The following is a 13,956-nucleotide window of genomic DNA, read 5'->3' as shown; positions in this document are numbered from 1 at the left end:
TAATTCGAACGCGCCACGTCGATCGAGAGCTGTTCATCGGCGAATTAACGCAGCGATCGATCTCGATCCGATGATAGCCGAACCGTTTAACGGCGAGAGAGGTTCGATAAGCGCATCTTTCGCGGTATTCCGATTAGAATCGATAACGGATCTCAACTTTGAGTTGCCAGCTTGTTAGGCGACGATAGCTCGGACCACGTCATCGTATTTGCCCATCGAATGAAATTCTTTTTTCATATGAAGCGTGACGAGTCCGATGTTCGATGCACGTGACGAATCGATCTAGAGACCCAGAATTTTTCACGCAACTTCGAATAGTTCGGTTAAATTCTATGTAGAAATAACAAATCCGTCATTCACGACAGATGTCGGATTTTTCTGTCTTCGTAATTACCAGACTGCGGAGTTTTATTCTCTTTCGTGGATTTTTACGAAACCGAAAGGTATAATAATGCAAACAATGCATATGTATAATGTGCAAAATTGTATAAATAAATTTTTATAGTACCCATTAAAATATTTAGTAAATAAAACAGTCGCCTATCTAGGTTCTATATATCTTTAGCTATATTCATAAAATTATGAATTCGCATACAAATCCATCGTCTACTAATTAATTAGTTCGAAATTAAGTATCTAAAGATCCTCCGGATATTTCTCACATTCAAAAGACGAAATTTTCGATCTTTCACGGCCAAAGAAACCAAAAATTGCTTTACAAATTACTTATACTTTTATATACTAGATGAAGTATATCTACGAGTCCTTTTCGTCATATTTCTTCACGGAATCGGGAAAACCAAAACTTCGCCCAACGGATATCTTATTCACGAAAATCTTTCACCGATAGAATCAGAAACCTGACGGAACAGTTTAATTCCTCGTTAATCATCGACCAACTGAAAACATACCAAAGTTTCAATTTCCCAAGTTTGTACGCGCGATCGTGATCTCGATGCAATTTAGATAAAACCGTCGGCTTCTCCAACATTGCTGGAGTGCGTGGCGCGTATAAACTCGTTAAGTTTGCCGCTAGAACGAGTGTTCCGGTTTTACTCGGATCGGTAGATCACCGAAAATAAAGTGGCCACGGTGGCACGCAGGCGCCACTGTATAACCAACACGATGGCGCGTATTGTGCGACATAAGGGAGGTAAAAATATACATGTGCATGCATATGGGAGAACGGGTGGCTCGATTTTTGTCCCACGATTACTCGTTCGCTTCTTTCGAATCGAATTCGTTCGAGGGGTTCGTCCCCTATCGTTCAACGAGTATACAGGGTGTTACAAAAAAAGTAGCAGATATTTAGAAGGTGTGATTCTAAACATAAAGACAATGTATAAGTACGAAAACCTCGTTTCAGCTTTATTTTTCCAGTTATGATAATGTACGTGGAGATACTCGTTCTTTGTATTTAGCATTTGCCATTTTATTGTAGGTTACGGCGACTGCGAATATTTCTGGTTGTCATTACGAGGAATATGTCGGACGAACGCTGTAAGTGCAAATATTAAAAAATGCTGTTTCTTTTATTTTAATGTACTGCGTGCCTAGGAGAATACCGTAGTATAGAATTTAAGAGCAATTCCTATTTGTAAGTAATTACTGGTAGCGTTAAAAAGGTAATACCATCGGTACGTTCAACATCTTTGTATAAAACAGCGTAAGTTCCATTAAGCTGGAACTCGTGCATATTAAATATCGGTAGGAATTTTATAACAATTCTTAGTCGCAGAATTACAAAATATACTTTGCTAATAAAAAAAAAAAGAAACATCTTGGACAAATATATGTTTTATTTTTATATTTACATATAATGCTTGCAAATTTAAACGAATGGCACGTTCGGTTTTCTCAACAACCAATAGGTAGCACGTACAGACTTTTCTACAAATACAATTCTTGTTCCGATGAACTTTGACTATATCATATAATAATGAAAACAAATGAAATTTTGAAAATAATTTTATAGTCAGAGAAGCTTTTTCTCTTCGTTTTCACTCTCCGAACAAATTCATACTTCAAATACGTAACAATGACTAGAAAAAGTCTTAACACATTGTATCCATTATAAGATTTACATAACTAAATAGTACGTTGTACATAAAGCAAAGTGTAACAAGTATTAATTGACCAATTTTACGTATTTATTGTTGCTATTGTTAGAAAGCACACACACATAAACATAATACGTTATTGATGCGAAAAGCGGGAAGTTGGAAGCTCAAAATTCGATGAAATTAAAATAACCTCGGAATATCTAATTCACAATCAGGCAACGTATTTAATTTAACCGGTAAGCTACGCCCGGTAAACGAACTTAAATTTAATCTCCCTGGTGGAAAACGGGGCAATTTAAATTAAAAAACTCCGTGCATTGTTTTCCGCGCGACTTTCGCTAGTAGTTTTCAACTAAAGCGGAAGGATAAAACGAATCACACGTTCTACGTCGATACGGGACGAACGAAAATTTTCAGGCGTGTCGCCAAATTTCGCCTGACGTTTTAGAGATTTTAGAGTCGATGGAGTTGGTGGCTGCCGTGATTTCACGCCGCGGAACGCAAGGCAGCGAACGCGACCAAATAATAATTGTAAACATGTTTCGCTCATTACGGCCGCCTGGATTTCACGATCGATATAGACGCGTTTGAACGGAAGCCATTGTAATCGGTATGAAAGCTGCCATAGATTTTCACAAGAGAGAGAGTCGCGCTACGACGTTTCGTCTTCACTGACACGGATAGAGAATCCGGGTGCAGCGGCAATCCTTTTTTTCATTCTCTCTTTTTCCTTCTTTTCCTCCTTCTCCACGGTTACCCATGCTGATCGAACCATTTTTACATACTTTCCAAAGGTACCTCTTGTTATAGAATGTTCGAATGGTAGGTATACGCCGTTTAGTACGTGGTACTTTTCGCGTTTCTCGTACCTTTATGTGTATTTATGGTGCTCCTCGTGTACGTTAATTGATCGATGCACATTGGATATCGTATGTTCTTCAAACGTTTGCTAGAAATTGAATTAAATTTTTCGAATTAGAACTATCGTCATTGAAAAGATTAACATCGATATTGTATCGATCAATGCGCATGAAATATCATTTACCGACCAGGTTTCCAATAGAACTGTAAAACTTTCTCGAGTTAAAGTAATTACCATAAAAAGACTAATAATTTTTTACCAACTAATGCACATCAAATGATATTTACTCTACAAAATAAAACTCTACAAATAAAACTCTTACTCTTCCAATAAAACTCTACAAATTTCTTTAATTAGAATAATTATTAAAAAGTCGAATATATCTGGATTATCTTCTACCTAGCAATACATCTTATATATATCGTTTACCTAAACTTTCAACAGAAGCCCTAACGGTGTTTCGAAATGGAATAATTAAATCACGAAAAAAGATAACGGTGCCGATTGTTTCAAAGGTTCCAAACGATCATGCACGTACAGATACGAAAAACGAATTTAAAAAAGGGACTCGCACATACTTCCGACGAAAATACAACATATATAAGAATATCCATTTCTCAGCCGCGCTTGGTCCATTTTTACTTTACATCCAGAAAAATGCCTGGAAAGACTATTTCCCGGCTGTCCTCCCTTTTCCAAATAATCACACGTAATGAGAAACACGTGTCTTGTCTCTAAATTTAGCATAGTTCATCGACGAGAACGCGCGAGGCGTAACCGGAAGAAAGAGCAGTCGCGTACCAGCGAAAGAGTTGTCGTTCTACGTGAAACAAAGTGCGCGAGTTGTCGATCGGTCGGAGAAAGGGCCGCGTCGATCGGTGTTCTCTGACAAAAGCGGACGTTTCCGGCGAACCGGAACCACGAGCAGACCAGCGTCACCGACCGAGCACGCTATTTAAGAAACGACGTGTGTGGAGAAGGAAGTGCGCCGGAAGTCGAGGAGCAAGGGTCTCCTTCGTTCACAAACGCCGCGTGGCCTTGTGCTATAAACGACTTTTAAAGAAAAAGAAATTGAATGAAGGGAAGGAAGTGTTGGTAAAGGGAATCGTAGGGTGAGAAAGAGTGGAGTTCTCGGACGATTTCTTGGGTTTTGTGAAATAGGATTTGGAATTTAGGAATTTAAATAGCCTGTAGGAAGCTTTGACAATGGGAGCTGCTTACCAGCAGATGGCAAGAACTGTGAAATCTCGAACGAGGTGGCTGCATGCGTGTTCGACGCTTTAGGTTGCTGGTAAAACAACCCCAAAAGGATGCATCTTGCCCTTTCTTTTCGACAAATTAATCGAGAAATTACGCTCTTGGTGCGTCGAGGTTCTTATGTTTGAAATGTTTCTGTTGTAGTTTCTATCTGTAAAATTGTAGAAATATGAGACAAGAGTAATACGATAAGTAATATATCCAAATTTTATAATTTTAATTTTAAATTTTAATGAATTTTTAATATAGCCATATATCCAAATTTTTCTGAACTGTTTTACCATCGACTTAAATCACCTAATGACACGTTGCACACACAGCCAGTTCATCCGAGATCTCGCAGCTCTTGCTATCTCCATATTAGTCAAATATTTTTAGAAACTGGAATCACGATGTTTAACGTATTTTCTATTTTTGTAATTACCGAGATACGCAAATGCCGCTAGTAAAATTAACGACGGCTTTTATACCGAAACAGCGATATAAAATAATTCTTAGAAACTGGAATCACGACGTTTAACGTGTATTTTTGCTTTTCAAGTTACTGGAATACGCAAGAGCTGTCGCAAATTAACGAGGACTTTTATATTGAAACAGCGATATAAAGTAATTCTTGAAAACTGAAATCGCCACGTTCGACGTGTCTTTTTTTTTCCTTGTTTTCGAAGTTTGCTGAAATATGTAAGTACTGTTGCAAATTAATGACGACTTTTATACCGGGACAGCGATATAAAATAATTGCAAATTTTTATTTACGTCCATGATACATCATTTTCATTAATCACAGTCATCTATGTACTACAATATATCGAAGAATGTATTACAGAGGTCGCTCACGAAGTTCTCTTCGTACGTGAGCGAAAAATTGATACTTTGCATTTGAAATGTAATCGTAAATTTTTTTTATGAATACTAATTTTCAGTTTTATTGCTGTTAGGAGGCATTAGAAGATCGTGAAATTCGTCAAATCATTCAATTACGATCTTTTCGCTCGTTTTTAATTTTCAAAGCAGCATCGTGATTTATTCGCAGCACACGTCTAACATGTAATACCGCAAATATGTCCATCGTTGCAGCACACGTAGAGAACCAACAGGCTCGAATACGTGCGATACTTGTCGCGCATGTCCGTCTTGCACGTTCCTTCACCTAGGTGCGCAATGTGATCGATACGATTTCGTTGATCCAAGAAAGGATCCGCACAAAGACGTAGCGGTATCTTTCGTTAGCCTTACGTTACTAGGATGGCGTGTTCGTTTCGCACATTTTTACGCTAGCAATTTTTCTTCTTAGCACTGTTACGATCAACGAATTTCAACAAAGTTTTAATCTCTCGTGCATCAAGATAGGCTAAAATTCCAACGAGAAATGCACATTTTTAGCGCGATTCTCTCATATTTTTCTTAAATCGAAGAAACTTTTTCAACGACAAAGTAATCGAAACTATGGAATCGAAAGTGACGTAAAGACTATAGCAAGAAACTTGGTCCCATCTGAAGAAATACTACCCTCAGATTTTGTATATCCTCGTATTTTACTATTTGCATTTTTTACATTTTACTGTTGGAATTTAATTTCGAACATTCTTCCGTTGTTTTCTATGGCAGAAATTTCGACTTTTGTGTCCCACCAGAATTTGAATGAAAAATCACTGAAAGGAAAATCGCTCGAGCGTCGTCTGCTTTTGTGTCTTACAGCTTCTTCCAACGTATTACAACGTTATTGCGGAAGGTTGGGGATAAAAAAATGGTAGATGCATGTTGTACGTTCTGTTCTGGCGTAAAAGTCAGCTCTCTTTTATTAGTCTCGCCGTCTAAGTGACTCCTTTCACTGAAATAATCGTACGACACCGAGTACCCTTCTAAAACGGCTTCAAATAACCCTCATCCTTTTAAGTAATTTTTCTGAAAGGGGTTCTAAAACTCGCCTATCTTACTCGTATGCCTAATTCCACTAGTTTTGCCGTAGCATCTCGATTCTGTAAGAACGCGATTCTCGTCGCTTTCCCTCGTTCAAGACTATTTCCCGTAATTTTCATAAAATTTTGCTTCTCGAGCCATAACGATTCGCTCTTAAAACGAACAAGAGGAACACACTTTTGCCTCTCAGCTACAATTAAACGTGTGAATAATATTTATCTTTACGTAAGAAAGCATCGATCGTTTCTTTTCCAATCGAATTTCTCTCGATGTTAAGAAAGAGATTTATGTAAGAGTACGATAAAGTAAAAGTTACTTTCGAAAGGGCAGTTCAGAGGTGATGTTGAAAAATTCGCTGACGTTTCGGCTCTAAAACGTTGCTTTCGTGGCATCTATGAAACTCCAAAACATCGACCTAAAATTAAAGTAGACTTTCATGTTCTTTCAAGAAATCTGTACTACGTCTAAGAACCATTTTTATATACGATATATAATAATTTAAAAAAGAAAAGGAAAATAGATACTTTGTAATTAATTTATAACTAAGCCAGATGTACGTAATCGTATGATCAACGAGATTATGTAACTGACGTGACTTTAAGTAAACATACGATCTTGACTTTTTCTCATTCTATGCTAAACTGAATATCACGGTAATTATACAAGATTACGTACGTCTGAATACATTATAAAGTAATTATAAAACACAGATAAAAGCATAATTATAGAATAAACCGAGAGTTAACCTAACCATAGACTCGACGACAAATATTATTCAGTACATTCCGTAAACAATTTTCACGCTTCAGAAACCTGTCCATCCTAAATGTACAAATATTTACGCAAATCCCCAATATATCACATAACGTATAACGGAATTACACAGTTATTTGCATATTCGTTAAGCGATAGTGTACGGTTGAAAAAATTAACGAAGTCGATGAACAACTAACTTAAACCAGATAGAACGAAATATCGAACGTGACTCGTATCTCAAAGTGCCCGATACCTGATCTAATAGTAAAAAAAACTATTAGATCAGAAAACATCTCTGAAATCTTCTATGATTCCCACGGAACCCTGGAAAGCTATCGGACCATCGATGTCAGACACGTCCAGCATAGTTGATCGAATCCGGGTGAAAAAGCGAAATAGTATCTATGGATGACAGAAACGTTCGTTGTAGAAACCGACATCGATCGAGAGGCAACGCTGTTCTATCCGGGTAATGCTAATCGAGCACGCAGAGAGGCCCGGCGTATTATGGTTCGCGCGGAAAAATAATAGGCCGAGCAGGTCACTATGGCGACATTATCCCGTTAGGCTTGAAAGTATATTTTCTACTTGTTGTGGCAATGACTGCGCCGCTGGTTGGTGTGCCGGGCCTCTTTGCAGGCCGCCAGGACAACGTCGAACACCGACACCAGGCCAAGATTACCGCTCCGGTACCTGAGCCTTATTCGGTTAAGTCGTCGACTACCACTTGATGGTCATAGGCGATCCATGTTACGAAATTTTGGAGATCGATCGAAACAAAATATATCGTTGTGGACTAAAAAATGTCTAAAACACCATAAGTGACACAGATAGGTCGTACGAGTCAGATTATCAAAAGAAAGGTAAAAAGAGCAGATACAATATTTTGTTAAAATTAAACGTTATGATGTAGTTCGTTCTAGTGGAGTTTCTCGAATGAAATATATAAAATTCTCGGAACAGTCGATACTGATGTTCATAAGTATGTATGGACATTTTGGTCGATTTATATCGATAATTAAAGACTGCGTGTATTCATGGAAAATCATATTCTTATGAATACAAGCAGAGAAATTTGTAGATAAAATTGTATATCGTGTGAGGTAAAGAATAAAATTAAGATGAACTTTTGTATCTGTAATTAAATTACGTTCTGTCAAATACGTCCGCATACTTTCGAACGATAGCGTGTAAAATATGTAGTTGGTTGCACGCTCGATTCTCGTTCGTATCTATGTTCGCGGTGCATGCATAGAGACGTTAATAAATAATTTTCCTCGAATTCGTTTCGCGTAGTTAACACATTCGTTACTTGAATTCGTTCATACTGAATGCTATAATACACGCACATGCTTATAGTGGCGTGCGCTGTCGATGCAACTACTTTGCGTGGGTGAACTTTATGGTCAGAGAATGTGTTCACGAAGATATTAACGAAATATCCTACTCATTTTTCTCGAAGTATAATTACAACTCTGTCTTGAACTTTCTAACAGTAGCAATTGCTACTTTAACGTTATTCTTTTATGCGAGGTCATTTGAACGATTGCTTTTCCTCTAAACGATACAAAATTGAATAATAAAAGTAATACAAAAATTGAACTAACGCAATTGAAATAATTCAAATAATTCAATTTAAATCTAAATAAATTTTTATCGAGGAAACTGGATTATTCTGAATCAACTGAATTTTTTCAATGTGCCGTCAAAATACTTGAATGATGATCGGTCTGCGCCTGTATATTCTGTAAATCTCGATCTACGAAACAATGTGAGAAAAAATTCATAATAAAAGTATGTACACAGGGGAATATCCAACGCATCCTGCTACCAAGAAAGATTGTTGGAAGATAAAAAGAAAAATGTTAGTAATTCAAAAATAAAGTAAAACAGGACACATGGATTTTATTATCGTTCTGCGTCCATTCCTCAGCTTAGGTTCATGGGTTACAACAGAGTTTGTATACTTAAAGCTATATTTAAATTACTTCCCAAAAGTCCCTCATAAAGTCTTCTAAGACCCGCATGTTTGGCGTCTTCTGTCATAATTCCAAGTACCTACCATAACAATGGATACATCCCATTTACGATGTCTCTTGCTTAAATGTCGTTTAGAAGCTTCACCGACACCTTGATACTATTTGTTAGAAGTCACTGTATTAGCAAGAAGTGGCAACATTGAAGGAATTCAGTCCCGATATTGCACGTTCCAAGATACATTCCAATTAGACATTCCATTCTCACAGACGAATACCTATTTGCTGAAGATAGCAAAACAATCCATCGCTGTAAATCCGAATCTGCGAACGTCCATGTACCTAATACCAGACATCCATCTGGCCAATACCCTAATTTCTTTAAATAATTCATCCATCATATTCTATTTTTAACAGACGAACCAACTAAAAATAAGCCCCCTAAATAACCACATGTCAGTTTGCCAGAAACAGAATCGAAATTCACCATTGAATATTTCAAAGTTCTTGCTTTAGGAAACGATTAACTACGTTTGAAGAGAATATTTCTTGCGTAGAGTATCTTGTAATTTTGTTAAATAATCCTGTGACACAGAAAAAGATATAAGTTGAATATTTCGTTAGAAACACAATTTATATTAAAACGATATCAAAATATACTTCTTTTAATCTTCTTTCATGGTTACACATTGATAAAAAATAAATGAATCGATTACAAAGATGACTGTATGAATAAATTAAAATTTGGAGGTACTGAGGGATTAAAGTTATCGCGATTACATTATTCACAGTTTAACGAATATTTCTTATGTTTATCACTATTATAATTAATTTTTATTATTATTATTATTATAGTTGATTATACTACATTCTGTTGTATACATATACGTTACATATGACTGTAATACGTTAGATACGATTGCAATAAATGTTTCATAATTTCCATGTACATTTTCAGATTGCTTTTAAATTTAACCAATATAATCACCACGGTCGTGTTTCGTTACAGTGCCAATGAAATTTCAGAACGCAATAAGTGTTCAAATACTTTCGCGAGCCAGTGTAATTAGCAAAACGATGAGAAGATAAGACCAGAAAATACACGAGCAAACAAACGACGTTGCCTTTAAGAATCGTTGCAAGCGGACTCAATGCATGGTGTAATTTAATGTAAAAAAAAGAAAAAAATGGTCCGCGGAGATTATTAACGGGTCGCATAAACGGGTTCTCCGGTCGCTTTCGCGAATGGTCGCGCGACTTCTTCCTCTTCGAGCTTCTTTCCAGCACGTCCTCCTCTTCCTACATTCCCTCCTTGTCAAGCGTTTCCCCGGAACCCGTGTGCACGGCGAACACGGTCTCCTTTCGAAACGAGCCGAGCGGACGCGCGCGGGTTCGCGCGGTTTTACGGTGTTTACCTCGACTTCTGCTATTCTGAGACGGCCGTTGTGTATGAACAGTACCTACACCGCGCTCTCGGATTTTTTCAAACATTCTTCCAGCGTGTCGTGATGCCTTTTATCGTCGGGATTATTTTCAGACCGCGAACCAGACAGTCGCAGGAACAAGCGGGTGCCGACCCGTTTCTTCGCCGGTTATCGAAATGATCGAGCTTCTTTCAAACGACACCCCTATCCTACGTTCTTCTCTTAAGAAGAGAATGTTTCCTCCTTTCTCTTCATTGACGTTTAGAAATTCGCAGTGGTTAGTCAAGAGTGAATTGGTAGTAGAATTATCAAACTGTTTAAAAGACAAAAACTGATGGTATTTTACAGATTTCGTAGTATCAATTGTGAGAATATTTTTTCTAGATTTATCGTGAACGAATTTGCCGATCATAAAAGAACATTTCTGTAGTAATTCGTAAATGTTTTGTCTTTTATCTCTTCAAACTTATTGTGATTCAATTTGGAAATCGTAAGAAGAAAATATGTGGACAGCGTTTATTGTGATTCCCAAATGAAGATTTTCTGTCGTTTATTATTTCGCGAATGCATTGTAAAACACTTCGAGTATCATAGAAAGAATATCGCATAAGTTTTATTCTTTGTCTTCTCTAAATGAACATTTTTCAAATACTTTTTATATCTATTACAAACTAATTTAGGTATCATGGAAAGACATTTGTGTGTGTCCATCAAGACATAGCATAACATAATCAAATATTCGCTGATTCTATCCCACACATCTTAAAAAATCATCTTAAATCCCTTATAAGAAGCTAAAATATCAAGAGTTCGAAACACCTACTTGCAATTTTCGGTTGATTTTCTCTGCGCATTACGTCGTATCACGAATTTCACCAACGGATACCTAAAACAAATTGCATTCCACGGTGTGCACCGAGTTTCCGTATCAATCGGTCGAACGTCGAGCGAGTCACTTTCAAATCGCAATGTCGTGGCTGGAGGGCGTTTAGTCAGCAATGATCAAATGAATCGAATTGGCGTGCATAAAATGATCACCGATTCATAATCGCGAACACGCGATCCATCCAGAGGGTTCCTCCAAACATCATTGTAAAAACAGCCTGTGGCTATTCATCAGCCATTCGCACGTACGTTGGAAAGGAACATTTCTCTGCTCCAACATAGTTTTTCGTAAATAGCCAGGTATTCCCTTTTAGTGGCTGTCAGCAAAATTATATTTTTAAACTCGTATTTTTCGTTGGAACATGGCATACCATAAATTATCCTGTTTTGGTGACCAGATACCCAAATTAGTAACGACCTTCCTTGCACTATAAATAGAAAGGGAAAAGCTTTCCCTCTGTTTCGTAAAGGGAACAATATTGACAAATTTTCGATGGTAACGGTTGACCATTGTTAGAGATGGGTCCGCAGACCTTTCGTCTATTCCCAAAGATAACTGTAGGGTATTTTGAAGCAACAAGGCTGTTAAATGTAAAATTCAAAACCATGAAAAATGTCTTCTCGCAAACAGGTCAATCTTGTCACAATAGACGCTACTGTTGCTTGAAGGTGACGAAAGAATACTAAATTATCATAGATGATTTTTCAGACAGTTCAAAAATTTAAGACTGACCATTAAGGTTAGGATTTTCAAGGTTAGGAAAAATAATACAAATGATGGGAATATTGATATTTTGATAAAAAATTAGATGTAAGAAGGAAACTAAAATCGAATCGTATAACTATAACTCCTTCTACAATCTAATCTTTTCACGAACAAACTGCAATCATTTCAATGAAGCAACGAACATCTCAACCATATATCATTCAAAAAACAGGAACACGAGAATCTTCCAAGGAAGAAAAAAGAAAACGATACTGATAAAAGAGATCGAAGAACATCTACTACTACTACTACTACTGTTACTATCGTGCGATAATTCCCTATGACACCGACTACACGTGTATCCCGCGAATGATCTCCGCAGGTGCGGCAAGTGACGTCCAGTTAATCTAAAACTCGTGTCTTCACCGACCTGGGAATCCGTCTACTGTTTTACGAGAGACAACGAAGGCGACTATGTAGTCACTATAGGGTGTCGTAAGGCTTGGCACGAGATAAAGGCAGACCCTCTACGACTTGTTCAGGCACCGTAGGGTAACTCTCTTTTCCGTTCACGGGAACGGTCGAAACAGGCCCTGACAGCTGGGTCGAGACCAACGAGACACCGTTTCATTGGAACACGCCAGCCCGAAATTTTACAGCCAAATATTATCTGCCTATGTACCGCTTCATCCCGTGTCCCGTTCCCGTGTACGATCCGCACATCTGGTCATCGCTCCCGCCTCAGCTATTCGTAGTCCAACGCAGTTGCTACTCACTACTGCTAACCAGCCAATAGTAGAGATCTAGCGATGGCATCGAGTCGCATCTGTTTTTCATTGTTTGTGGAAGTTAATAGTTGATTGGTAAATAGGAACTTTAGGATACTCTAAATAGACATTTTACAGATGTTAACTATAGTGTTCTTGGATCTATACGATTTTAGATAGATTAATAATTAAGTAAATATTATTGAAATATAGATAATTTTTGAAATATATGAGTTTAGTTTAGAATGTGATCTTTCTACGTTCGTGTACTCCACGACTTTTTTGATAATCCGTAAAAGAGAAAACAAATTTCTGATGTTATTAAAATTAGCGTACCAGTTGCTCTCGTGTCATTGTTTTTGGTGAAAGCTGGAGACAGAAGCGATCTTTTAGAGTTTAACAGGTGTTTTAACTTCCAACAGAGGTTAATGACTCTGGCCTGATAAACCATGGATTATCAGAACGTCAAATAAAGATTAAATGACGTAATTTTCCTGTAATATTAATTATACTTTACGATTGGTGCGTGTACTCGGGATAAATTCGTATCATTGAAACTAACTTCGTTTACTTAAACCAGAACTGTTTAAAAATGATAGGAATTTTATAGAAGTTAAATAGCCTCATATATTACAGGCCATCATAATCTTCCTGTCGGTGTGTTTCGCCGATCAATAGACGATAATGCATATAAACAAACATACGTACTACACGCGAATATCGATCATTGAATAAGTTAAATGGGCTCATAACGGAGGTCGAAGAACAATATTTGAGTATCCGATTGCTTAGTTTAGTTACTTAATCATACCACGGTGCACGGTCGAAAATCGAATATGGTTGTCTATCCTGCCTGCGGGGCGAATCAATAGCACTTCACGCACCGAGCATCATCGGGCTGACGTAATACACAAATCAATGTTACATACGTTGTTCCGTGGAACGAGCATTGTTTCTCGTTATTCGATCGATGGAATTAACAATCACGTGACATTAAGCGCACAAAATGCAATCCATTAACCATCAAATAGATTTAATCATTCGTTCCTTAATTAGAAGTGAGGTTCAATTTCCAAATCTTAATTTCTTACATAACATTTATTTATTTATTTATTTATTCGAAAACCCTGTAATATCTAATGAAGGAAGAAAAGAGCAAGTGCTTAATTACAATAAATTCAAAGTTCTCGGAAGCCAAACTAATTTATTATATTTTTTGTACGTTTCTCGACTTTTTTACGTGAATGCGTGATTAGCGTCTGTCTTCTCGTACCAGAGAACTGTGTAATTTCCATAAGTTCGTTTATTAAAGCAGATGACGTAAACGACAAAAATATCCA

At 37.2% G+C, this 13,956-nt stretch overlaps 1 protein-coding gene and 1 long non-coding RNA gene across 4 annotated transcripts in view; one reads left to right on the top strand and one right to left on the bottom strand.

Moving 5' to 3' along the window:
* The window catches only part of LOC100644843 (centrosomal protein of 290 kDa), a 169,607-nt gene that overhangs the window by 126,546 nt on the left and 29,105 nt on the right, over positions 1 to 13,956 (top strand). The window lies entirely within an intron of this gene.
* On the bottom strand, positions 1,278 to 4,928 carry LOC125384838. 2 transcript variants are annotated; one of them, XR_007223646.1, is made up of 3 exons: positions 4,464 to 4,928; positions 4,147 to 4,333; positions 1,278 to 3,012 (listed from the first exon to the last, which is right to left on the bottom strand). It is a non-coding gene; the product is annotated as an uncharacterized LOC125384838 (long non-coding RNA). The 2 variants fall into 2 exon arrangements; XR_007223647.1 differs by having other exon boundaries at positions 4,480 to 4,928.

The sequence above is a fragment of the Bombus terrestris genome, chromosome 4 (assembly GCF_910591885.1).
Source record: "Bombus terrestris chromosome 4, iyBomTerr1.2, whole genome shotgun sequence".
Classification (NCBI taxonomy): Eukaryota; Metazoa; Arthropoda; class Insecta; order Hymenoptera; family Apidae; genus Bombus; species Bombus terrestris.
The sequence above is the reverse complement of the archived record's forward strand: the minus strand, read 5'-3'. Positions and strand labels throughout refer to the sequence as shown.